The sequence below is a fragment of the Megachile rotundata genome, chromosome 2 (assembly GCF_050947335.1).
Source record: "Megachile rotundata isolate GNS110a chromosome 2, iyMegRotu1, whole genome shotgun sequence".
NCBI lineage: Eukaryota > Metazoa > Arthropoda > Insecta > Hymenoptera > Megachilidae > Megachile > Megachile rotundata.
The window spans coordinates 17,990,068-18,012,082 of record NC_134984.1 but is presented as its reverse complement, the minus strand read 5'-3'; the positions used below and the strand labels follow the sequence as shown (position 1 = coordinate 18,012,082).

Here is a 22,015-nt window from a genome sequence, read left to right as displayed (position 1 = left end):
TTCTTCCGCAGACGCTGCTTGAAATGGTAGTCGACGCGAGATCGGAAAAAGTCACGTCTGGTCTCCGCTCGTCTTCGAAAGCTCAACGAGATCGAGCGTTGCAAAAAGTTGGTACACCGTCGATTTTCAAGGACGTTCGTACGAGCGACGTTTCTAGGCCCCGACGGGATCCAGCGTCCCGTGTGGCGTCGCACGATGGACTTTCCTCCTGCGAGGCTGAGGCTGGCGAGGGCAGCAGGACGGCCCGTTAATTTGTAGGGCCGTCGAACCGCTTTTTGCCGGCGACGCCGAGACCGCGAACTCGAGTTTTGACACATTTTGACACGAGGACCACACAGCGAGCTGCTAGCCGCGCCAGAAAACATCACTCGCCCCCGACGAGCGACCCGAGGGACGACACTGCTCTCCACCGAGAGCTGGAGACGCCCGATAGACGCGCAAGAAAGACGACCACCGTCTACCGGATAAGTTATTAGCGGCGCCCGGGAAAGAAACCAGCTACGCGAATATCGATGCAGCGGACTTACCCCGTTTCGCGATGTATTTATTACCGGCGACCGACTTTTTCAACGCCACAGAAGATCACGACCGAGTTATTGCCTTCCCCTCGCTTCCTATTCATACGCTTCCACTCTCTCTAACTCGTTACCTTAGCGGACACTTGGATACGTTGAATATGGACCACGATATCTCATGCAACGTGTCGTTTTGAACCTCTTCTTCAATATTGCATGAGCCCTTTTTGTGCAACGCTTCTTAATGAATTGCTGCGTGTCCGGTGGGAAACATTCCGCTCGTAGGCAATTGACTTGGTTATATTTGGTGAATTATAGGTCAGTGAGCAGGACTATTATAGACAGAAAACTTAACTCCTTAATTTACAATTTTATCATCAAATCTTAATCATCAATTTTTTTCAGAGTCAGCTAATTATTACAACGCGAAGACAACTATAGTAGGAATTGACTACAAGATACAATTGCAATACGAGTCAAATCTATTACATTCGAACTGTAACGTCAGTGTGTGACACATTATTGTAACACAAGGGGTTAAATCAGAACTGCCACTTACAGCAAGAAATTCGCAATGTCAACTATTATAGAAGACTCGAAATAATTATAGACGGTGACCTAACCCTTTGAATGTAAGATACTTGGTTGCTCATATCTAACGCTCGCAATGCACTTGCTATCCTATAATATCCACTTGCTGTCTCACAATACGCCTGCAGTCTGCTTCCAAAACGCTCGAATTTTTTCGCCTGCATCTCCCTTGTTACTTTCGATGCATACCTCGGGTACTCGCGCAAGGAAGAGCGCAAAGGATTAACGGTTCTCCGATAGCAAAAATAGTACGGCAGTAAAAATGATGAAAGGGAACGAAGTTGGCGGAGAATAGAAACGGTCCGGAGAGCGCATCTTGGTCGAATAATCATAAATCAAAGGGGTCTCGAAGAAGGCACGGGACCGAGGACGTCGCGGTGACCGCGTCCTCACGTTTGAGAAGAAGCGTCGATAGAGCAGGAACGTGGCGTTGACCCCGGCCCGTGAATCGAACGGCGTTCCCGGGGACTCGTAACAGAATCGCCACTGACCTCAGGCAGGTACGAGGTGTTAGACAAACAGCTGGCCCGAGCGCGCACAAAGACGCGTTTTATACGTTCTCGGGGCCCTCGCCGGTATATTACGTACAGCTCTCACGGGGCCTGACCAACACGTACGGAGCGTAGGATCGAGAAGGACGCAACTGGAGGAGGACGAGGGAAGTAGGGAGAAGCGTCGTCATGGACGAGAGAAGAGACGACGAGATGGGTATGTAGGAACGTCGAGTACGAGTCACGGAGCTTCTCTTCTCTCGCCTCGCACAAGCTGCCAGCTTCTCCTCTTTCTCTATCGCGTACCACCTTGCGCCGCATTCCAGCACGGTAAATCGCTCGATGCAACGGCCACGTGTCCCACGATCGAAAATCGACCGATTTTATCGACAGCGCCGCTTCGATCATTTCGAGTCACCCTTCATCGGGAATCTTTGGGCGGAACGTTCACACCCGATGCCTTATGGTGCAAATGCGGTATCAAGAATTTTCAAGTATCACAGGCATGGAAGGAGGAGGATATAACTCGTTCGAGCAGACGAGAAGGTGCACATTACTTTGTACTTCATTTAGTGCTCGAAGTTCACGCCTCCACGTCGTAAATGTAATTATAGTCTACTTGAACCTTGAAATGCTTGAAGATCGCTCATGCTAATTCATTGGATTCCTGTTTCTCTTCGCATTTCTGTTACGTGCAGATACCAGTGTTTTATAAGAGAACTGACTCACTCTTGTTACTGCGTGTGACTCCAACCATCTTCAAACTTTTGAACCAAGTAATTATATAATAAACATCAATTTGGTTATATTCAATTATTTTAAACTTTATTATTCATTTCTTAGGAGTTTGAATGTCTGGGTGTTAACTTTCATACATTTACCGTAATCTCTAAATATTGCACCATTATCATTCGATAGACAAGCATCTTCAGAAACGACAGTTTCAAACACTTGATGAAGTGAAACTGACAGAAGGGTATGTTTGCTAACATCGTCGACAATAAGGATGATTTTCACTGCTCTACTACCTTGTAACATGATGAGATTACTGACAGAACTGTATTTACTTAATTACACATTGAAGAATTCAATAAATATTTTATATCCACTCCTCATCTACCCACAAGTAACCTATATTCCAAAGAGCGTAAGATTTCCAAGTTTGCCCCGACCAGGTTAACTCGATCCGGTATCAATTAAAATACAATAGTGGAGCGAACGAATATATAACGAAGCAGACGTAACATGGACCCACTAACGTTGTACAAATGGTCGAGCGGAAAACAAGCAGAGGGACGACGGACTGCAGGTTCCCATGACTCGCCCACGCCGTGTGGAAGGTGCTCGGCGATGTCGTCGTCGCTCGTCGTCGGGGGCATAAAAGTGTCCAGAGACCGAGACCCGAAGATCTCAAGTGCTCGGACCACCTTGCACGCCGCGTGGGCGATGAGCTCGCGAGCAGTTAGCGGAGCTTGCACGAGTTCCAGACTTGCTGGGTCAGAAAACATCCTTGCGAAAAACTTTCAGGAATCCTTGGTAATTAACTGTCTTTATTGTGGTTTTATATGAATTCCTCTTTTTGAGAGTAACTAATGTGGGGTATAATGTATTTTTGGAACCAGCTACTTTTCGGGACCCATTAATATTTTGTGGAGTGTAATGCATTTTTGCAACTAGGTACTTTTTGTGATCCACTAATTTCTTGTCAGGTGTACTGCATTTTTGGAACCAGATACTTTTTGCAATTCATTAATATTTTATAAGATACAATGTATCTTAAACCTGTTAATTTTTGCGGCGCATTAATCTCTCATAATATTCCAAAATGTCAATCTCCCAATCATACGTTACCATGTAAGCCTGTTATCATATAATCCTAAACAGGTATGAGCAACTCGTCAAGGTATTAATAAACAGCGACGAGATGCGAACATTAATCTTGCTAAAGTATTCGTAATACCACCTTGTTCGGCTAGCCGCCACCCAGACGAGGTATCAGAAAGCGAAAATCTTGCAGTTCCGCACGGTCAGATAAACGAGTGATTAGTGTCGCCGGGTGTGTTCGAGTTTCTGGAACACGTGGCGAGCGATCCTGTTCTCCAGTGGGCGTCGAAAATGTTACTCGTCGACAATTAAACTAGCCGGTAGCTCGTGGGGAATGGCTACTACATCGCTGGCATTAAACGAGAATCCCCGGTTTCTTGGAAACAGACACCTCTGCCGAGACTCGGTGGGAAAATGGTACTTTGCTGCTCGATGTGGTAATGTATACAGGTACTCCTTGAGTTACATTCAGATGCTTCATTAAAAGGATTGTAAGAGATAACTTTAATTTGAGTGAAACGATTCTTTGGAGATATGAGGAAAATTAATTATGATGGTTTATGCAAAAGTGGTTGTGGATATTTTGTATAAGCAATGGTATTTGAGTAAGCTAATGGACAGGTTCAGAGGGATGAACTATTTTCAGGAGTGCTATAAGAAAAATTCTGTTGAATAGTCTTAATGTTGAATTACTAGTATGTAATTAATTGAGATACGAATCGTACTACCTCTGTGAACAGTCTGTTGTGCACTGAACTATTAACTACCTATAGTTAGATTAGTTTGGAGATTGAGTATCGAAAGAGGATAGAAGCAATTGGAGTCTGGACGCGAGGATCGCGGCCTCTCCGCGTGAGGGTTTCATCACCGCCAATTCTGAAACGCGATTCTCTCCTCGTAAGTAATTTATCGTTACTATTAAAATATAGCTTGGTCGTCGTCGCGGTGGGTACGAGCCGTTATGGCCGAATATAACCGTTTCTATGGGTGCACGAGGCGTCCACCGTGATTTACAATGCTCGGGGAGTTATGACGCGACGTGCCCACACTCGCGTTCTCATACTCGCTTCGTTCTCGTGCGGTCGACTTCTTCCCGCGGAATTCTTCCCGAGGGTTCTGTCAATCGAGAGTCCCCTTCAAGAATTTCAATCTCAACGTGGTTTAACAGTAAAATGATAGAATCCCGCGAACATCAATCTTGCGATTCGTTCGCTGACAAGTTTGCAAGATTATTTAATTTTTAAAATACAGATACGAACGGTACACAGGAAAATTGTGAGGTTCTAACGTTTTACGACGACCACTCGAGTTTCAGGCAAGGAGACGAGAGCAAAACGAACACGATCCATCGATCGAAGGCGATCGACGGTGTCCGTCGTGAATCGTCTTGGCGTGGTTCACGAACTTCTCGAATACGATGCGGTAAAATACGACCCAATAAAAGGGCACTTTGACACAGTCTCCTGAACACTGGCTGCCCATTGTTCGGAAGAACGGAACGATCACGACCGCAAAGTTGGTCCGCTCTTCGGCGTGCCACGGCAGTTAACGCGAAAAGGACGAGCCACAGGAATAACAAACTTCCAGCAGGAATTTTTCGCGCCCGGTTTCCGTGCATCGTAAAACGGACGTCGAAGCCGAGCAAGGCCTCTTTGCATACTTCCTCCTTTTAACGTATTCATATATCATTTCAGAATTATTCAATTCGAACCAATGGTAACGTATGTCATCCAAGAATTGTTCAATCTGAAGAAATTATAGAACTTGCAGAAGAAACTATCCTCTGTTACACTTCCAAATTTTTAAACTTCTTAAATTGAAAAAATCAAAAAATTCTCAAAGTCACTTGATCTCAGTCTTCCACTTAAAAATTTCCAAATTTCTAAATTCCCAAAGTCCCAATGTATCAATCAGCCTAAACCACAAACTCTCTAAATGTCAAAATCCTCAAAGGTTCACAAATGTCAACATTCCAGTCAAATCCGATTCAAACAGATTCCTCGAAGCAGTACGATATTTCTCCGCGAAGATCCGTCGATCGACGTCGATAAATATTGTCGATTCCGAAGCGTTCAAGGTTGCGTGCACGTGGAGAGGAATTCGCGATTCCGCGTCCATCAAGCGCAACAAAGTCGCGCGGTCATCGAAGGACTGCACGCGGCGATACGCGCGATCGATCGATCGATCGATCGGTCGCATCGCGAGATACCCGTGGCGTGTTACGAATCCTGCCAATCACGGGAGTGTAATCGATATCGAGCCCGGAGGTGGGTATCGAGTCGATACGATCGACTCCGCCCCGGGCGTGTCGCCGGCCTGGACGATTTATAATGTTAATATCCCGGAGCCAGGTTCCACGCTTTTCTCCCGTCCTTTCCTCTTCGCCTCGCTTTATTTTGCTTTTGTGCCCCGTCCTTCTCGATCGGGAAGGGTGAACAGCGACAAGGGGGGAAAAGAAACGGCCAATCATTCCGTGTATCTTGGCCTCGGATTAACGAGAGTCACTTTTGCCCGCCAACTTATTGTAGATCGCATACGTGCAATTAAATGCACTTGTCTTAATTGATCTTGCGGGAAAAACGGATAGAAGTTTCATGTTTGGACCATAATCGAATAATGTGGATTATTGATTTTGTCATATTGGGTCTAATGTTCAATTTTATCAAATTGAATCTTCATCGTGACCTACATTTCTGAAAACGCATAAAGTGTAGAAAATGACAGTAAAATATCTGAGATTCTGTTTAAATTCTTGGTCACATGTTGAGTGAATAAAAATGTGGAACCATCTACATGTTAATAAAAAAATTTTTAAATATCTAAATATGTGGTTAGTTAACATTTGCTGCTTATCATAAATATTCCATTTAAGGATTTTTAAAAATTCGTTACGTGTCGAGCAAACTGTACATCTACTTCTGACTATGTTCACAATTGTACTACACTCGAATGTATACAGCAGAAACTATTTCTATGTATACAGCAGAAACTATTACAGTAATCTATTTCTTACGTGTAAACAAGATATTCAAGCTATTTCGACTTACGTTACGGATCAACGCTCTGCAGTAAGTGGTCGTTCCTTCACGCCTCAATTACGCTGCTCCAATTCAGTTTACATTTTACTCGAGCACCAGCACGTACGGTAGACATAGAGATATCCAGCTCGTCACGCAGTCCCTTTTACACGCGCAACACATGACTACTCTTCTTTCTTTGTGCACAACTGTGACCATTAAACACCGTTTGTGTTCGTGGCTTTCGTCTCAGAGAAATATGTGTCCATGTTCGCATTCGAATTCGCTGAACCTGACTGATTAGAACAGGGTGTGCGATCACCCTAATTGCCACCGCGCATAATTAGTGCGCGTCGCCATGTTGCCGATACGATTTTTCTGGCGGCGATGATTCTGCGTTTTATGCGTGAATCGCGTGATAACGCTAGAAAAAGCGATGATTGGTGATATCCAGGGAAGGAAAAACGGTACGCGTGTGTACAGAAACGAGCGAGTCGTATAACTGCGTGTACCGGTCGACGCCATATTTGTATTTCTCACGATTCGGTCACGAAGTGACTTGCAAACGTCGCGTTACAAGTGCACTCGTCGGTGGTTCAATAGTGTAACGCCTTTTTAGCCGACCTACCTCCGGCTGGATGAATATTTATCCGCGTGTTGAGCCGCGCTGGAAGCTCTTGTTCGACCTCCACTCTTGGCCACTTCAGTCTGCTGCGCCTAACAAAGAATGGAACACCGACGAAGGAATCTGAAAGCGTCGAGAGCTCTAAATTCGAGCCAATAACTGGAGAACGCGGTGGGCGGCGGCGTTGAGTTCCAGATCGGTCAGTACAATGACAAAGATTATATTACTAGGAGAATCAGTCTGGTCATTCACTTAATTTACCTGCTATTAGCATTACATATTTTAGTCATAGAATCTAGTCATGGAATTAATTACTGGTGGTTTCAGGTACTCTTTTATTATAACGACGATTAAGGCCACTGTATATAGAAATATAATATGCAACGTATGTTTGCATTTACCCTGTTGATTGATGGGCGACCTCATACTTTCGAGTTAAGCATCGAAACATGCAATGGTTTAGCAGGCATAGCATGCGAAGGTATAAGATCTTATAATAACGTATTATCGATATATTAATAAGTAGGTTAGTCCTTTACTATGAGTATAACAAAACTGATATTATACCCTTTACATAAATTGCAAGAACTGAAGGCCTTTAAATGTACCAAAAATATTTTTAAAAAATTAAAAAACGATCTTGGAAAAAATAAATTTAACCTCATTATTTTCTGTGTCAGGGATACGTGTGAAGAACAACCTTATCTTATTATGGAACAACCCCTTTTTACATTGTGAAACAACGGTCATTGTTGCAACGATCAAGAACGTCCTTGCAGTTTCCGTCCACATTCACCTAGAAAAAGTTCAAGCCTTAATCCATACCTCAGACATCATTTTCCACTTATCTAGACCCGTATGTTTATGTTTCTACATGGACGCGAATCGCGTGGAGCTAGGGTCAAGGTCAATCTTCTTTAGAAGGAACCAGTGTTAATGCCAGAACGACGATCGACGATACAGGGGCGAATGAAAGAGGGAGGTTCGCTCGGTATAAACGGTAAATTAGCATTACGGTCGCATTACCGATGTTGTGACGCCACCTTACACGCGTTCGGATCATCCGTGGCAAGACGGCTTGCGTAGGATCAGCTCTCTCTAACTCTGATTTATGCTACGCGTTGCCGTTCCGTGCGCCGCTTATTCCTTATTCAAGGGACAGAAGTTGCCTGTAATTTACGATGTCATCGTGGCAGCCTCGTACTGTGCTCTTCGATTCGTCGATCTACTTTATTGGTCATATTTTATCGTGATCGAACGGTTCTTTTCCTTTTTTAACATTCCTCGAACGCGATTTTTCATGGAGACTGGGCACGTGATTGTTCCACTTCGATGTTTCAAAATGTGCACCTTTTCTTTACCTTCTGGTATACCTACTGGAAAAGAAAAAATGTATGAATAAAGTCAGAACAAAGTTTACAAAATGATTTACTATATTGCTTTGTTATTATTAAAATCAAATGTGTTGATGAGACTTGTTCTCCAAAAAGGTGTACAATATACGTGAATCTCTTTTTATGTCAACACACAAAAAATGAATTGAAAAATTCATTATTATAATACTTGTTGACATATGTAATAGAATATGTTGTCGTTGCAAGTAACAGAGATCTCAAACAAATATCTTATGCATATGTGATAAACATTTCAAGATCCTCATGATTGTTATGAACACATATGATTGTCACAACACATATTATCAATGAATATTGAGATTCCAGAAATGTTAACAATACGTATCAGTCTCCGTACGTATTTTAAAAGTCCGCAAGCATATCAATTTATGAACGAGTCAAATTTTCAGTCATGATGAACCTTCATTACGCAAGTAGGTGTTGAAATATCCTTATTCCCGGCAAGAATTCGTGGTACGTTCGATGAGTTCGTCGAACAATTTCTCAAATCGCCAATAAATTCGCGATAATTATTGCAACGTATCAATATAGTGGTCGTGGCCGTATTCGCATGTAAAGAAGAAAAGAGAATCCGGAGGTCGCTCCGGAGCGGAGGCGGCGACCGCGAACGAAGAGGAATGGCGCAGAAGGGGGAGGCCGAGGTATGGGAAGGTACAAATTGCAGGATCGGGTATTGGACGGAGTAATTAATTAAATACAATAAAGTTAGGTCGACCCTCGTATCTGGGATCGACCACTCCTCCAATCGGCCGTTCAAGCCGGTATCGAGCCGTCCTCGGTCCGGATGCGCTCGCAACTCGCGGAATACCGAGAAAAGGACGGTGTCGTTAAACATTCAGCTCGTAAGACGTTCATTTTTCAGTGGGTCCTGGCTCGATCAAACAGGGTTCCGCGAATCGCGGAGATTCCATACGCGGAGAGGAAGGAGAATCCTCGCGTCCGGTGGCGCGATAAACCGCGACGGTCGTAGATCCCGGTGCGGTGCATTTATTACTTTGGATGACATAGGCGTAGACATCGATTATCGTCCTACGTAATTTATCACGGCGTATTAGCCGCTTGAATTATTTGCTTGGTAACCCGACGCGTTCGTCTCGAGCCACGTGTGCTCGCCACGTAACCACTCGCGTGCGAGTTAAGATATCGAGGCGGTCCATGCGAGAGGGTAATTGTGCCAATTTACCAGGGTTTCCTGGTGCGTCGCGGAATCACGATACCGCACGATATATTAGGTGCTCGTACACCTTGTCGCGGTCACGTTAACAACCGTTTCTAGATGAAACGTGGCGTACAACAAATGACTTGAATCACCACTCTTATATCACGCAACACGGGGGCGTTGCTGACATCCGGATGTGCAAATAAAATCTATGTACACTTCCATCGTATCGATCGTTAAACAAATCTTCCTACATAGGAAGACATTCGATGTGAAAAGAGACAAAAGATGCACATCGAATTTATGTTGCCTTAAATATGAAATAAAAATTTTAAGAGAAGACTCCGTTATTAAAATTTGATCGAAAGTATGATATCGTTTCCTGTGTGAAGAAATGTGTCTTATATTTACACACCCAGCTGAGGTTCTCTCCGGGGTCAGTACCCTGTTCGTCTATTCGCGAAAGAAGCTCGCGGAAGGTTATATAAGCTCGCCGAGCGGAACGAAAGGGAAGAGAGACCTTTCGGGCTATCAGATAAAACCGGGATTACTCTAGTGCACGAGATCCGCGGGGCGCAGTCAGGGATAATTATAATAATTGGCTGATAAATCGATAATTAATCAGGAGGCTAATTACGAATTATAGTCGCGACGAGACAATGCTTGGCATTGTTCGGGCTGGAACTCGTACGAGTCAAGTGTGGGAAGCTAATGGGTCGTAAGGTAGAAAGTTATAGGTTGAGCGGCTCGCAATCAGGTTTTTTGTTGTGCCGAGCACGGACTAGGCAATGATAGCAGGTATATAACGCGCATCTGCATCGATCTCTTGGGCTCGTGATTAACGTAACTCGACCTCGAAGGCATCGGTCGTAATATTATGATTCATGCGTGAAGCTCGCACTTTCGACATTGTTTGCAACAGCCTCGCAGGTGTACCTAATTATACCAGATTAGTATCGTTCGTTATAATGCATCGCGTGTACCCGCGATATCAAAGATATCGGGACAGTCGAGGATACCCTGCGATGCCGATGATGACTCTCGATTGTTATCCCGTTAATTGAGGGGATGATACTGATTTCATTTTCTGCCTTTGTTTTACGACAATGTAACTCCTCAGGATCTTTCATTCACTACAAACACTCTCATCATTAGGCTCTCACATTTATGCATCGAGATCTGAAGATTCTTAGTCTGACTGTTCTTCGACAACTTTTTGAAGTCTTACAATATTTCCAAATTTGTAGATTCTCTCTGTTAGCTAACTTTAAATTCTTCCTGCAGTTGTTTTGTTCCTCTAATTGTTCTTCAAATTGTCCTCAAAGTTCCTCAAATACAGAATTCTTTTTTGGAGGCACTCCATAGTTATGCAAAGTGTGGTCCCTGTTATTGTTACAAGGATTATTTCTCATGCGGTGCAAGAAGTTGAGATTAAACTGGAATAATACAAAGCTTCCTCTTTTGTATCTAGCAATAGGATGTTCCCGCAAGCGATCACCTGAGTCCGCCAAGAATAGCCTTCCCCGAAGCGGCGTTCAATCAAATAAATAATTTTTAGAGCGAACTGGGCGGTGCGGGACCACCGCGGCATAAATTATCCGCCGACGCAACTCGGACACGGGTGAACTGCATATTTATACCTAGCGTTGCGTCCGTAGACTGTTACATTTTACCTCTAGCTTTCTCTTTTTCGGTCGCTTCGAAGACCACATAGCTCTCCGGAACCATAAACTCCGTGTCAGTCGAGATCCGCTATGGTTTCGCGGAATTCTCCAGCGTGATCCACGAGCGAACGCTGGATAGAGCGCTCTATAAAATTTCACCCTGGTACAGGCATCGAATCGTGGCGCGAAAAAGAGAATCCTGATCGTGAATCATCGGCACCTGCCTGCTGTTCGCGACTCGAGTGCTTATCGACGCGATGGATTTACATTCGGATGATTGGTTCGGTTTACAATCCACCGGGCACGAGCTCGATGCTCCTTGGAGATACGAATTGAAACGAAGGGGTGGAGACTGGGCGATAAAAGGATATTTCTTCCTCTTCGTCTTTTTTTAACCTTTCTTAGAATTTTGCTCCTGAATATTTAACTCACTGTTTTCTTTACGAGTTTCGTGCCATGATTTACAGATTGTTTGAACAATTTCAAGTTATAAAAATTTGATGATAACAGTATATGGTTGAATTGATCTGAGTATCACATCTGAATAACTTGCTATTGCTGTTAGGAAAAAATCAGGTAAAAATTATTTGCTCTCGAACTGGTCCGATGTTAACAGTTTTTTTAGTAGATAGGATATATGAAGATCATCTCATAGTCAAGTTCTTCAAGTAGTTTTGAGTGCCTTACCCTATGTATCACTGTAATTTCAGAACTAAGGAATGACATTGGTGTTAATATCATTATTAATGTTCATAGTATAAATCGATCAGACGTATAAGAATTTTCCAAGGTCTACTCGCGATTGAAAATGATTGTGAGATAAGGAAGGGAGATGGTAGCGGTCGATGGTGGTGGTCGAAGCGGTCGCACGGTGGACCAGAAAAGCCGCGGCGATCCGTGGGTAATGCGCGTTCTTGCGTTCCTCATCGTGGATGACGAAGCAAAGGTTTATGCCGCATCCTCCGGTTCGCGTCTCTCCTATAGTCATACGGTGCACCTAGGTATTAAGGTCGATTCACACTTAATAACACCGTGGCGAATGTAAAATTCGTATTCGTAACGAGGTTTCGCGAAACGTCGAATTTATTAAATTTCAGCGTATCGGGAAGCGCTACGATGCATAATAGAATCACGCTTCTACCATCTAATTTGACCGATCTCCTGTTATGCGAAATTCGCTGTACATGATGCAATAAATCATTTTGACTCTTTTATCTTGTCACCCAGAATTTTTTTTACCAAAACGGTCGTCGGACTGCAACCTTTGTTATCTTCAGTTTCTAATATATTCCATCGTTCTTTTATTCGTTTTGTAGTACTGTGTTCGTTGTGTAGATATGTCTCACGCTCGCGTGAGATGTAGTCTCAACCTCGTGTCTGAAGTTAGACCTCTGGTACCAGTATCAGTTACTATGTTTCAATCGATAAGCTTCTTTTACTTTGAATCGTCCACATGCGCCAACTCGAAGGTTGACATCAGTATCTTTCATTTTTAGAACTATGTACTAAGCATTATTTCGAAAGGTAGTAATTAAAAATTATAAAATAGACGACTATAGCAGAGCTACGAATTTTCAAGTGACCCAACAGTGTTTCACTCTAAAATTCGACCAAAAATCGTGTCCCTATTTTCTAAACAACTCGCAAAAAGATGTGAACGATGGAATTTCGCGTTGCAGAGAGCAGATAGGAGAAAAAGGGTAGAGAAAAAGAGCCGGTCGTAGTTCAGCCCGTGGCCCATCAGATAGTACCCAGTCTCTCGAAGAGGAGATATTGGAAGCGGCGAAGGAGGATAGGAAAAACAAAGGAGAAAAGAGAGAGTTCGCGTTGGAGGGAGACAGGAGACGATAGAGGGAGGGTGCAGGATAGAGACCGAGGGGAGGAGGGTTGAAAGGGGTACATTGTTTGCCGAGCAGAGCCGATAATTCAGTAATGAACGTAACCGACGCGCGGCCGCGTTCAGGGCTATAATTACCGATACCACGTCGGATAGCGGATCCCTTAACTTCGGGTCCCGAAGCGCTATGAAGGAGCGCGAGGGCGAGGGCGCGGGCACAGGCGCGACCGAAGCATATTCCCTCGGCCAGTTCTCCCAGCCGTGTCTTAGAATGGGCAGCTCTAAATTAATAAATCAATGACCGGTCCCTTATCCGATCCGCGGGTGGGTGGAGTTTGTTTGTTTAAGAGCAGGATTTATTAATTTTTCGCTGGGTGGTACTTTCCTATGGGTCCACACACTCTAGACGGTTATCTTCCACCTTCGCTCTCGCGCTCGCCTCTATCTCTTCCTTCCGTGTTCTTTATGCGCGTGAGCTTCCCTATTTTACGAGCCGATTTAGTCGGACGACGTGTGCCGTATATCCGCCACGCTCGGCTTACTTTCAGAGATTTTCGATGGCATTGTCGGGGACTGGTAGTTATCGGAAATTCACTTTTGGTTTGGAACTTGTGGGCTACCGGATGTTAATAATACGATAAACTAGGTGTAATACGCTACTTTAATAATTCGAGTAACAATTATTCTGTTTTTCAGTTTTATGATGTGGAGTTCATGTATAATTCATACATTGTGCTTCTCAGGTTACATAATTGATGTATATCATGCGTTCATGCATCACACATCACAGTGGATGCGCAGTATCACTCATATGTTACAAATTCGGTCCATTGTATTGCTACACATTGTATAGACGAAGTCATATGTAGATACGTCGTATAGTCCACGCAAGGTGTAGTCGATGCTTGTATACTCAATGTATAGTTTACACATATAGACGTTGTATACTCTAAGTCATATTGCTACACGTTGTATCAACGTATTATACAAGCTGCATAATCTACATTTACTGCGTACCCCGCATACTCTGCACATTGTATAAACCTTGCGATATATCTCCACGCGTTGTATCACCTACACTGTATCGCCTACACATTACATCGCTCACGCGTTTATATTACCCCGTACAATATTAATGGTATAATACATAAAATTTATGGAGCTGATCCCCAATGATCCCCATAACATTCAATAAGTAAGTACCGTTCAAAGTCTACCTATTTTAGCACCAGTGAAATTAAAAAATTCTCAACAATTGCAATTTTATTACATTGTTTTAAAGTCGCCCTAATTTTCTATTCTATGGTTATCTCCGTATCGAAATGTTAAAGGATCGTTTGGAATACCAGGAATTATAGAAAAATTGCGAATATTACGATTATTAATGCAGGGGTCAAGGCCTTCAGATGCAAGCAACGCCCATCGCCCGAGGTCGAAAGATACTGGTATGCACCAGGAAATAATGCAGTCTATAGTATATATATTTATAAATAGTATTCGTGTTCCGAGTCATTGATTAGGCATCCAATTCCTAATTATTATATCGGTTAAAGTGGGAGGACTGCCTTTTAATTTCATTAACATTCTTCATTATTTTTGTGAGAGAATTTTAGTATTCGCTGTATTGATAAATATTAATCGTAATTGTTGGAAAGAGTAACATGGAATGTTTCAGAATTTTGAAGAAACGAATACATTTGTGAGAATCAAAATAATCTTGTAGAGTTCGTTTCTGAATTTAACTGAAGTTGCCAAATGCATTAACCTCGTTACGAGTCTGACTGGAGGGGATGATCGTAAGGGGATGGTGTGAGGTATTTGAATCCTCGTAAGCAGTGCAGGCAGTGCCATCTCTTCACAGAGGCTGGAAGCTTCGTTGAAGCTTCAGGACTCGAACGACAGCGAACACCCTTAATTTTATTTCCATCGCATAAACTTTGACATTCTCGCGTACAAACGTCAAACGCCCATAACCAAAAAGAAAAGTGCCGTTAGAATATTTATTAATTCGAACTTTTCTCCATCGATCAAGCTGTCTAATACATAATATAAAGATGAGAAGGCAGTACCGATCGAAATAAATTAAGTAACCGAGAAGATTTACCGTACGAATGCTAATACGGATCATGGAGTTTCTTAATAGAGACATCGATACCTTAATACCGATACCGGGTCTTAAGTCCGGTGGATTAGAATCGAAGCATCGATTTCGGTGCCTAGGGCGAGCTTCGAATAATTTGAATTCGATCGGCAGGCCGATACATCGATGAATCGTTCCTCGTGCCGTCTCGTTCTATCGCTCGCTCGCGAATCGTTCGTGCGGCACGCCGACATTTCACTCGGCGACCGTCTGCGCCTCGTAATTCTCTTTCCGCTCGAATTCTCGCGATTCTCCTGTCGTTCCTCGCGCGATAATGCTCTGCCCGCGGTGAGGTCTCGTTTCCTCGCATCGTCGAACCGCCGCGGGACGTCTAACGTACGATTGTGTCGGGCTATACCTTTCTCCCGCTCCTTCATTCTTTCCTGCTGCCGGTCGTTTGCTACTCGTACAATATATATTTCTCATAAACCCGGGAAACCGAGAAGATTCAAGACTCTACAAAGCGACCGTGTCGAGTTTACGCTCCCCACGGATCGTTATCGATGCAAACGAATCAACGCGGACCCCCTTTGATTTACTCTTATTCCCCTATCTACGAATTCGAACTTCATCAGCTTCCAAAAGGGACCGAGATATCCCGAAAGGAAACACGTTATGCCTACGTAGAGTTATGTCCGTGGTTAAACGGGAACCCCGGAGATTCGACTTTCCAAACCAACAGGCCCATAATTCCTCGGAATCTCCAATTTAGGAGTTACCTAACATTCGATTCATCTCACTGAAATAACTCTCCGTCGAGATTCTAACTGAAGGTTATCGAAAGTTTACGCTCGTAATACACTGCAACATCCTTTAGCTAACAACGAATGTGGAGCCACAAACTTTTGAAAAATTGCAGGAAACAGTCTAGCTCCTAAATTGACATCGAACTCTAAGAAGACCTATCAAGACTTAACACATCTCAAAACAGACTCATAATATCCTAGAAACCTATCGAAAGAACCCAAATGGAGTCTAAGAAGAAGATACTAAAAAGAATGTAAAGTAGATGTCTGTTAAGGGAAAGGTTGTGCACACAAGTAGATTACGACAAAAGATATTTACCGGTACGAAATGGCTTTGGGTTCGCTCCGCTTCCCCGATGGGCAGCTTCGCGCGTCATCAATTTTCTAAAAGAAGTAAGTTCTTCGCGTGGACCGTAGCGCGAAGCGAAGCAGAAGTTGCGGGACAAATCTTTCGCCCGCGGGGAAGAGTGTCGGTCGTGGCGGCCAATGGTAATGGCCTCTCGCGTATATACGAGTGGCACTGTAAATCGGATAAAGGCTGACCCGCGGCACCGTGGCCGGCAACGAGAGCGGATTGCAGCCTAAGGCAGGAATTAGATTCGAATCTCGTCTCCTTGCTCCCCGTGTTTTCTGAACCGTCTGGCTGATGATAATGACGGTAGCAGGTGCTCGAGTCGATGCCACCTTCGCACCTTGCTTCCCTGATCATCGCGTCGCAGCGTGCACACGCAGACGGACAGTACACAGCCTCGCGATCATCGTTGTCTTCGTCGTCGACGGGTCATCCCGTAATTCGTTGCTTCGGGGACTGCGCTCTCTACCTACCGTCGTACGCGTCGCCAGACAGGTATATCCTCACCTCGTATCTCTGCCACAAGCGCGTGTGAGTGGACGCGTCTTATGTGCCCTTGTACGTGGACACGTCTCTAATGTGTTCGTGTACACGCTTAATATCTCGAGCCAATCTTAGAGCTTGCATTCAGTGGGTTAGTGCCGTAAATGCCAGTAACCATCCACCGGCAATGGCCACTCGTGGCTACCACTATAGGCGGCTAGGCAGGTATTCATTCCATTTGCAGTTATGACGAGTACGAGTTCAGAGGCCGTGAGAGTTTGCCGGCTGTTCGAGCCAACAGTCTGTATTCCGGTCTGGAACTACGCTAGCACGTGCACAGACAGACCCGCGTACGCGTGTGCGATGGACGCGTTACGTTCCTGCGCGATTCGATCGATTTTTCCAGCGTCACCTCCTACACGCTCATGCTTTATGGTACCTTCGTGGCTCACGGTTCCTTTGATTGACGTTTGACGGGCCTCTCGACGCGTCCGCCACGTTCTGACGAGGCGCGCAGATTCGCGAATCAATTCACTTATCGAATTACCGGTTTAGATACGTTGACACTTTGACAAGGTTCTGAGACACAAGATTGTACTCCTGTCGTATCAATTTTATATTATTCTAAATTATTTTATATTAACACTAAAATTATCGGCGTATGTGCAATTTGAAATTAAAAATGAAGTTAAAAAATAAGTAGACGACTAAACATATAAGCATACATACATTAATTCTTCGTCTTGAAGATCAACGTAGATTTGAAAAATGTAACATATTTCGAAACTTGTGAAGTCATTTGACCTTCGATAAGATATCAAACAGAAAGATGATCGGTCACTCATTTCCCATCGATTCGATCATGAAAAATGTTCACCGTATCTAAGATACAGAAGATTACTCCCCGTTCTAACCCCAAAGTCCGCAGAAACCTCACGGTTAATAAAGCTAGATGAATCACCGTTCATCTCCGATCGACTCGCAAAAATTCCGGAACTTATCTCGTTGCCGCGATCGTTCGCCAATTACGTCGAAGATGCTAATCGTATCGGGTTTACGCGTTCACGGCGCGAAATATCGTTGCCGGGTTCTTTCTGTTTCGTTAAAGGTCAACGGCCCCGTTCGCGCAGCGCAGGAGTAATTCCACGTTAGGATTTCTTTTCCATCGCGTTAAGGCTCGGGCAATATAATCATCGACGCGATAGAAACAGGCTGAATAGTTCGGCGCGCGAGGCATTATACTCTTTAGCGCTTCTTTGACGCTTTTACACTCGTCGCTCTACACCGTGGCCCCTGTTATTGCCGCGGAGCTTTTTCACCTTCGACTTTCTCGCGGATCCTAACCTCCTGGAACGATTCATCGACGAGCGGCCGGACAACCGTGCCCACCAGTGGCCACGGTAGTCGCAATTATAGAGTATGACTGCACAGATTCGTTCGGTAATTTGTTATCATTGAATAAACACATCGGAAGGACAAGTGGGTGGAGGAGGATCGTAATCTTTTAACGACCGAACCATTTTCTTTGCTCCGTCTTACAATCCTTTATGCCGGATCAGGTTTTCATTTACACGATAACGAGGTTACAGCTTCTTTGGAGATGCTTCGATACCTAACTACAACGTCTACTGGTTTATAACAGTTTTCAGGGACATGATTTACAATTTTCTGACTCTATGATTTTACTGCTGTTCGTCTCTATTAATGAAACTTGTACTTAGGTACAATTTATTTCTTCTTTGTTCAAGAGCTATATTGATTTAATTGCATTTTTTAGAGAAAATTCCCTACGTATGTTGTACGACTGCAACGTTAGGTAAATCGATTTCTTCGAAAGCATACATAGGCCCGTAGTTGGAGTATGATATTTCAGGCGCGATAAGATCTGGAAGATTTGCAACATCTTAGCAAACGGGTATGGGTGGAAAAAGAGTTGCTCGTAATAAATTTCTCGCGAACGAGGGACGTTTAATCCGCCCCTGGGCCCGGTCGAGGATCCCGGCGAATAAAGAGATATCTCCTCCTGGCAACAGGCGGTAACGTTTAAATTAAATGTTTCTGGATCGACGAGCCGCGGATTCAACGTGTCATGGGCCGCTCTTAATCTGGATTTAACGGCCGGGTCTCCGGGCGCGAGGCCACCTTGCGGTGCCTGACCGCTTCAATAGAGCTTAATTGGCGAATACTCGGCCTCTGTGTGCCCGGTGTATAGAGACGGCGCGGAAAAGAGAGATCCTGACAGAGGAGAGACGGCGCGAGTGAAAACGTAGGCGCGAAGGCCTCCGCTTCTTCTTCTTGTTCATCCTTCTTCGAGCCGTGACCGTAAAGCCCCATCGCGTCGGTTTCCTCCTCCGCCGCGGCCAGATGAGGGCGAGAATGACTTCGCCGATTCGTCCGCGCGTTTTAGTTATTCATGGTATAATAATGACGATAACGATAATAACAACGGTAATGATTACGTTTCTGAGACGAGCTCTCTAACGAACGCCTCTCTGTGGGAACCGACTCGCGGTCTTATCGGCCGGCCTAATCGTGCCCAGCTCGTGGATAAATGTTTGTTATTAATTAGCGTTCGCTTGGACAGCGCGATGGGAGATGATGGAGATAAATAAGCCGCATGAAACGGTATCTCCGATGATCTTGATTTCAGATTGTCTTGATACCGTTCGCTCTGTACGATCAATCGATTCACTCATTTCTTCAAAAATTTTCTTGGGAAGTTATATTTATTATTTAGAATTATTTATTAAAGACTGACTGTCCTGATTAGATATACTATTTAACCTCTTAACCTATAAGTTTCTAGGTAGTTGCATGCACAAATAAGTACTTATTGCTACAAACTGAAAACCAGTGAAGAAAGTTACAAGCTGGGCATGTTATGTATTAAGTGATCCTCCAGAATCCAATTACATTGACACCACTAGACTGATACGTCACATATGAACTGCAGTGTACATCATGAGTGGCATACGTTATTATGGGACAAGGTGTTAAAGTGTACTGACTGTATGTCCTTAAGAGTCCAACATCCTTAACATGTCCAGTTTCTTATTTTGCTGAATTTGAACTTCTGCAGACACATAATAGGTGCATGTCAGATGAACAAGATTATAAGGACCCTTTTCCCAAAGTATTCAAAGTGAGGAGTGGAAGGCGAGTTCCCTCGTTTTTCATAGATGTCTGCATCAAAGCATAGAGCGCCGCTTCCTCTTCGGTTCGTGTATTGCAAATAACTATCAGCTTGGTGTAGGATCTCGGAACAGCCTGTGGCGTCGCGTAAGCGGGCAGCATGAAAACACGGTAGCGCGGCGTGCTCGAGCGTTTCGCGTGAACCAGATACACAGCCGTCGGGACCCGTCACAGTAAATTATCATTTTCATAGCGGCGCGCCGGTAATTTCGAAGCGAGGCCTACGGCGCACCGGTGGCTACTTACAGGCCTCCGTAAGAAAGAAGATCGCCGCGCTCGCTTCGCGGCTCGTTCCCTCGATAAGAAAATCAACGGAGACCAAGCTTCGCCGGATACGCCGCCAGCGTCTAAGAATGCTTTTCGCGGTGACTTTCGCGCGAACTCGCTGCTGCCCATCGGCGGGATCGTAAATCAAGGGAACAGGAAGCACGGGTACGGAAAAAGGTAAGGAGCGTTTCACGGACCTTATAGGTACATGGCCCGGGCTTCAAGGTCCCACATCTTCAACCCTTAAGTCGAGTTTTCCGGCACCCATCATTATAATTACTTTGGTACATTAGGTTAAAAGTATCAAGATTGGGAAGATAACTTTGAGGTGTTATTTATTGCTGCTTGCAGAGGAGAGACTTATGTGCGCCTGTTGTCCCAATGTACGACATATATACATATGTGCCGTTGTTGGTATTGATTTTTCTTTGGAAGCATAGTTCAAGTGTTTCATAGATGTATCTTACAAAATTCATTGTTTAGTGATAAATGTTACTTGTAAAGCAATTTGTGTTTTATGATTGTTGATTAAAAATTGTAACAACAGTTGCATAGATGTTTGATTGCAGTTTCATATGAACATCAATTTTAACAAGAACATCATTTCACATATGGATCCTAATTTTTACATGGACATCATTTCTTATATGAGCATCAATATTTACATGGATATCATTTCTTATATGAACAACAATTTTTAGATGAACATCATTTCACATATGAATGCCAATTTTAATATAAACATTATTTCACATATGAACAGCAATTTTTAGATGAACATCATTTCTTATATGAACAGCAATTTTTAGATGAACATCATTTCACATATGAATGACAATTTTAACATGAACATCATTTCACATATGAACAACAGTTTTGACATGAACATCATTTCACATATGAATAGCAGTTTTGACATGAACATCATTTGACATATGAATAGCAGTTTTGACATGACCATCGTTTCACATATGAATGCCAATTTTAACATGAACATCATTTCACATATGAACGCCAATTTTTACATGAACATCATTTCTTATATGAACAGTAATTTTTACAGGAACATTTCACATATGAACACCACTGTGCACATCATTTTTATAGAGTATTCATATGAACCTGTCTGCAAAAAATAATCCTTTAAATGACACATACACATGTATAATATTATCAGTGGAGTGAGTAAACGATTCGTACTAGCTTTTTTTTATAAAAAGAAATCCTTCAAAAGGCCCAGCGATTTCCGATATCAGTGCGATCAAGTCAGGTAGAACAGTGAGCTTAATTGGGAGAACAGTAAGCTTAATTGGTAGAACAGTAAGCTTAATTAGTAGAATAGATAAGCGGAAGATCCGGGTTCGAATGTCGGATCGATCGAGCGGATACTTTGGAGGATTGATAGGCGACGGTCAACGAACCATTACCGTAATTTCGTAATTAATTGTGTTTATGAATTTGATATTTCACGCGGAACCAACGAACCGGTCAGCTCGTCGTCCACCGTTCGGTTCGCCGCGTGAAACCTTTAGCACCGATACCACGAGCGTATCCATATTCCTTCGATCAAATTCACGGTGCCGCGCCGCGGGTGGTAGCAACATCTGTCGCTGGCGGAATGCGAGGCTAATTGAACGGCGAGTGTTCGATGGTGACGCGACCAGGATATGTGTACGCGTACAGGGTGTATATTTACT

General features: G+C 43.8%; 1 protein-coding gene and 1 long non-coding RNA gene across 3 annotated transcripts in view; one reads left to right on the top strand and one right to left on the bottom strand.

Annotated features, from left to right (window-relative positions):
- Window positions 1–7,160, bottom strand: part of LOC100877981 (uncharacterized) — a 100,209-nt gene extending 93,049 nt beyond the window's left edge. Inside the window, exon 1 of one of the 2 annotated variants that reach the window (XM_076529155.1) lies at window positions 7,067–7,160. The gene's annotated coding sequence lies outside the window, so the exon portion shown is untranslated. Of the gene's footprint in view, window positions 1–6,468; window positions 6,609–7,066 lie in introns of those variants that run through there. The other variant, XM_076529154.1, reaches the window with a different exon arrangement.
- On the top strand, window positions 7,131–9,979 carry LOC143264011 (uncharacterized). The gene is made up of 3 exons (XR_013037349.1): window positions 7,131–7,262; window positions 7,391–7,544; window positions 7,744–9,979. It is a non-coding gene; the product is annotated as an uncharacterized LOC143264011 (long non-coding RNA).
- The last annotated feature ends 12,036 nt before the right edge of the window (window positions 9,980–22,015 follow it).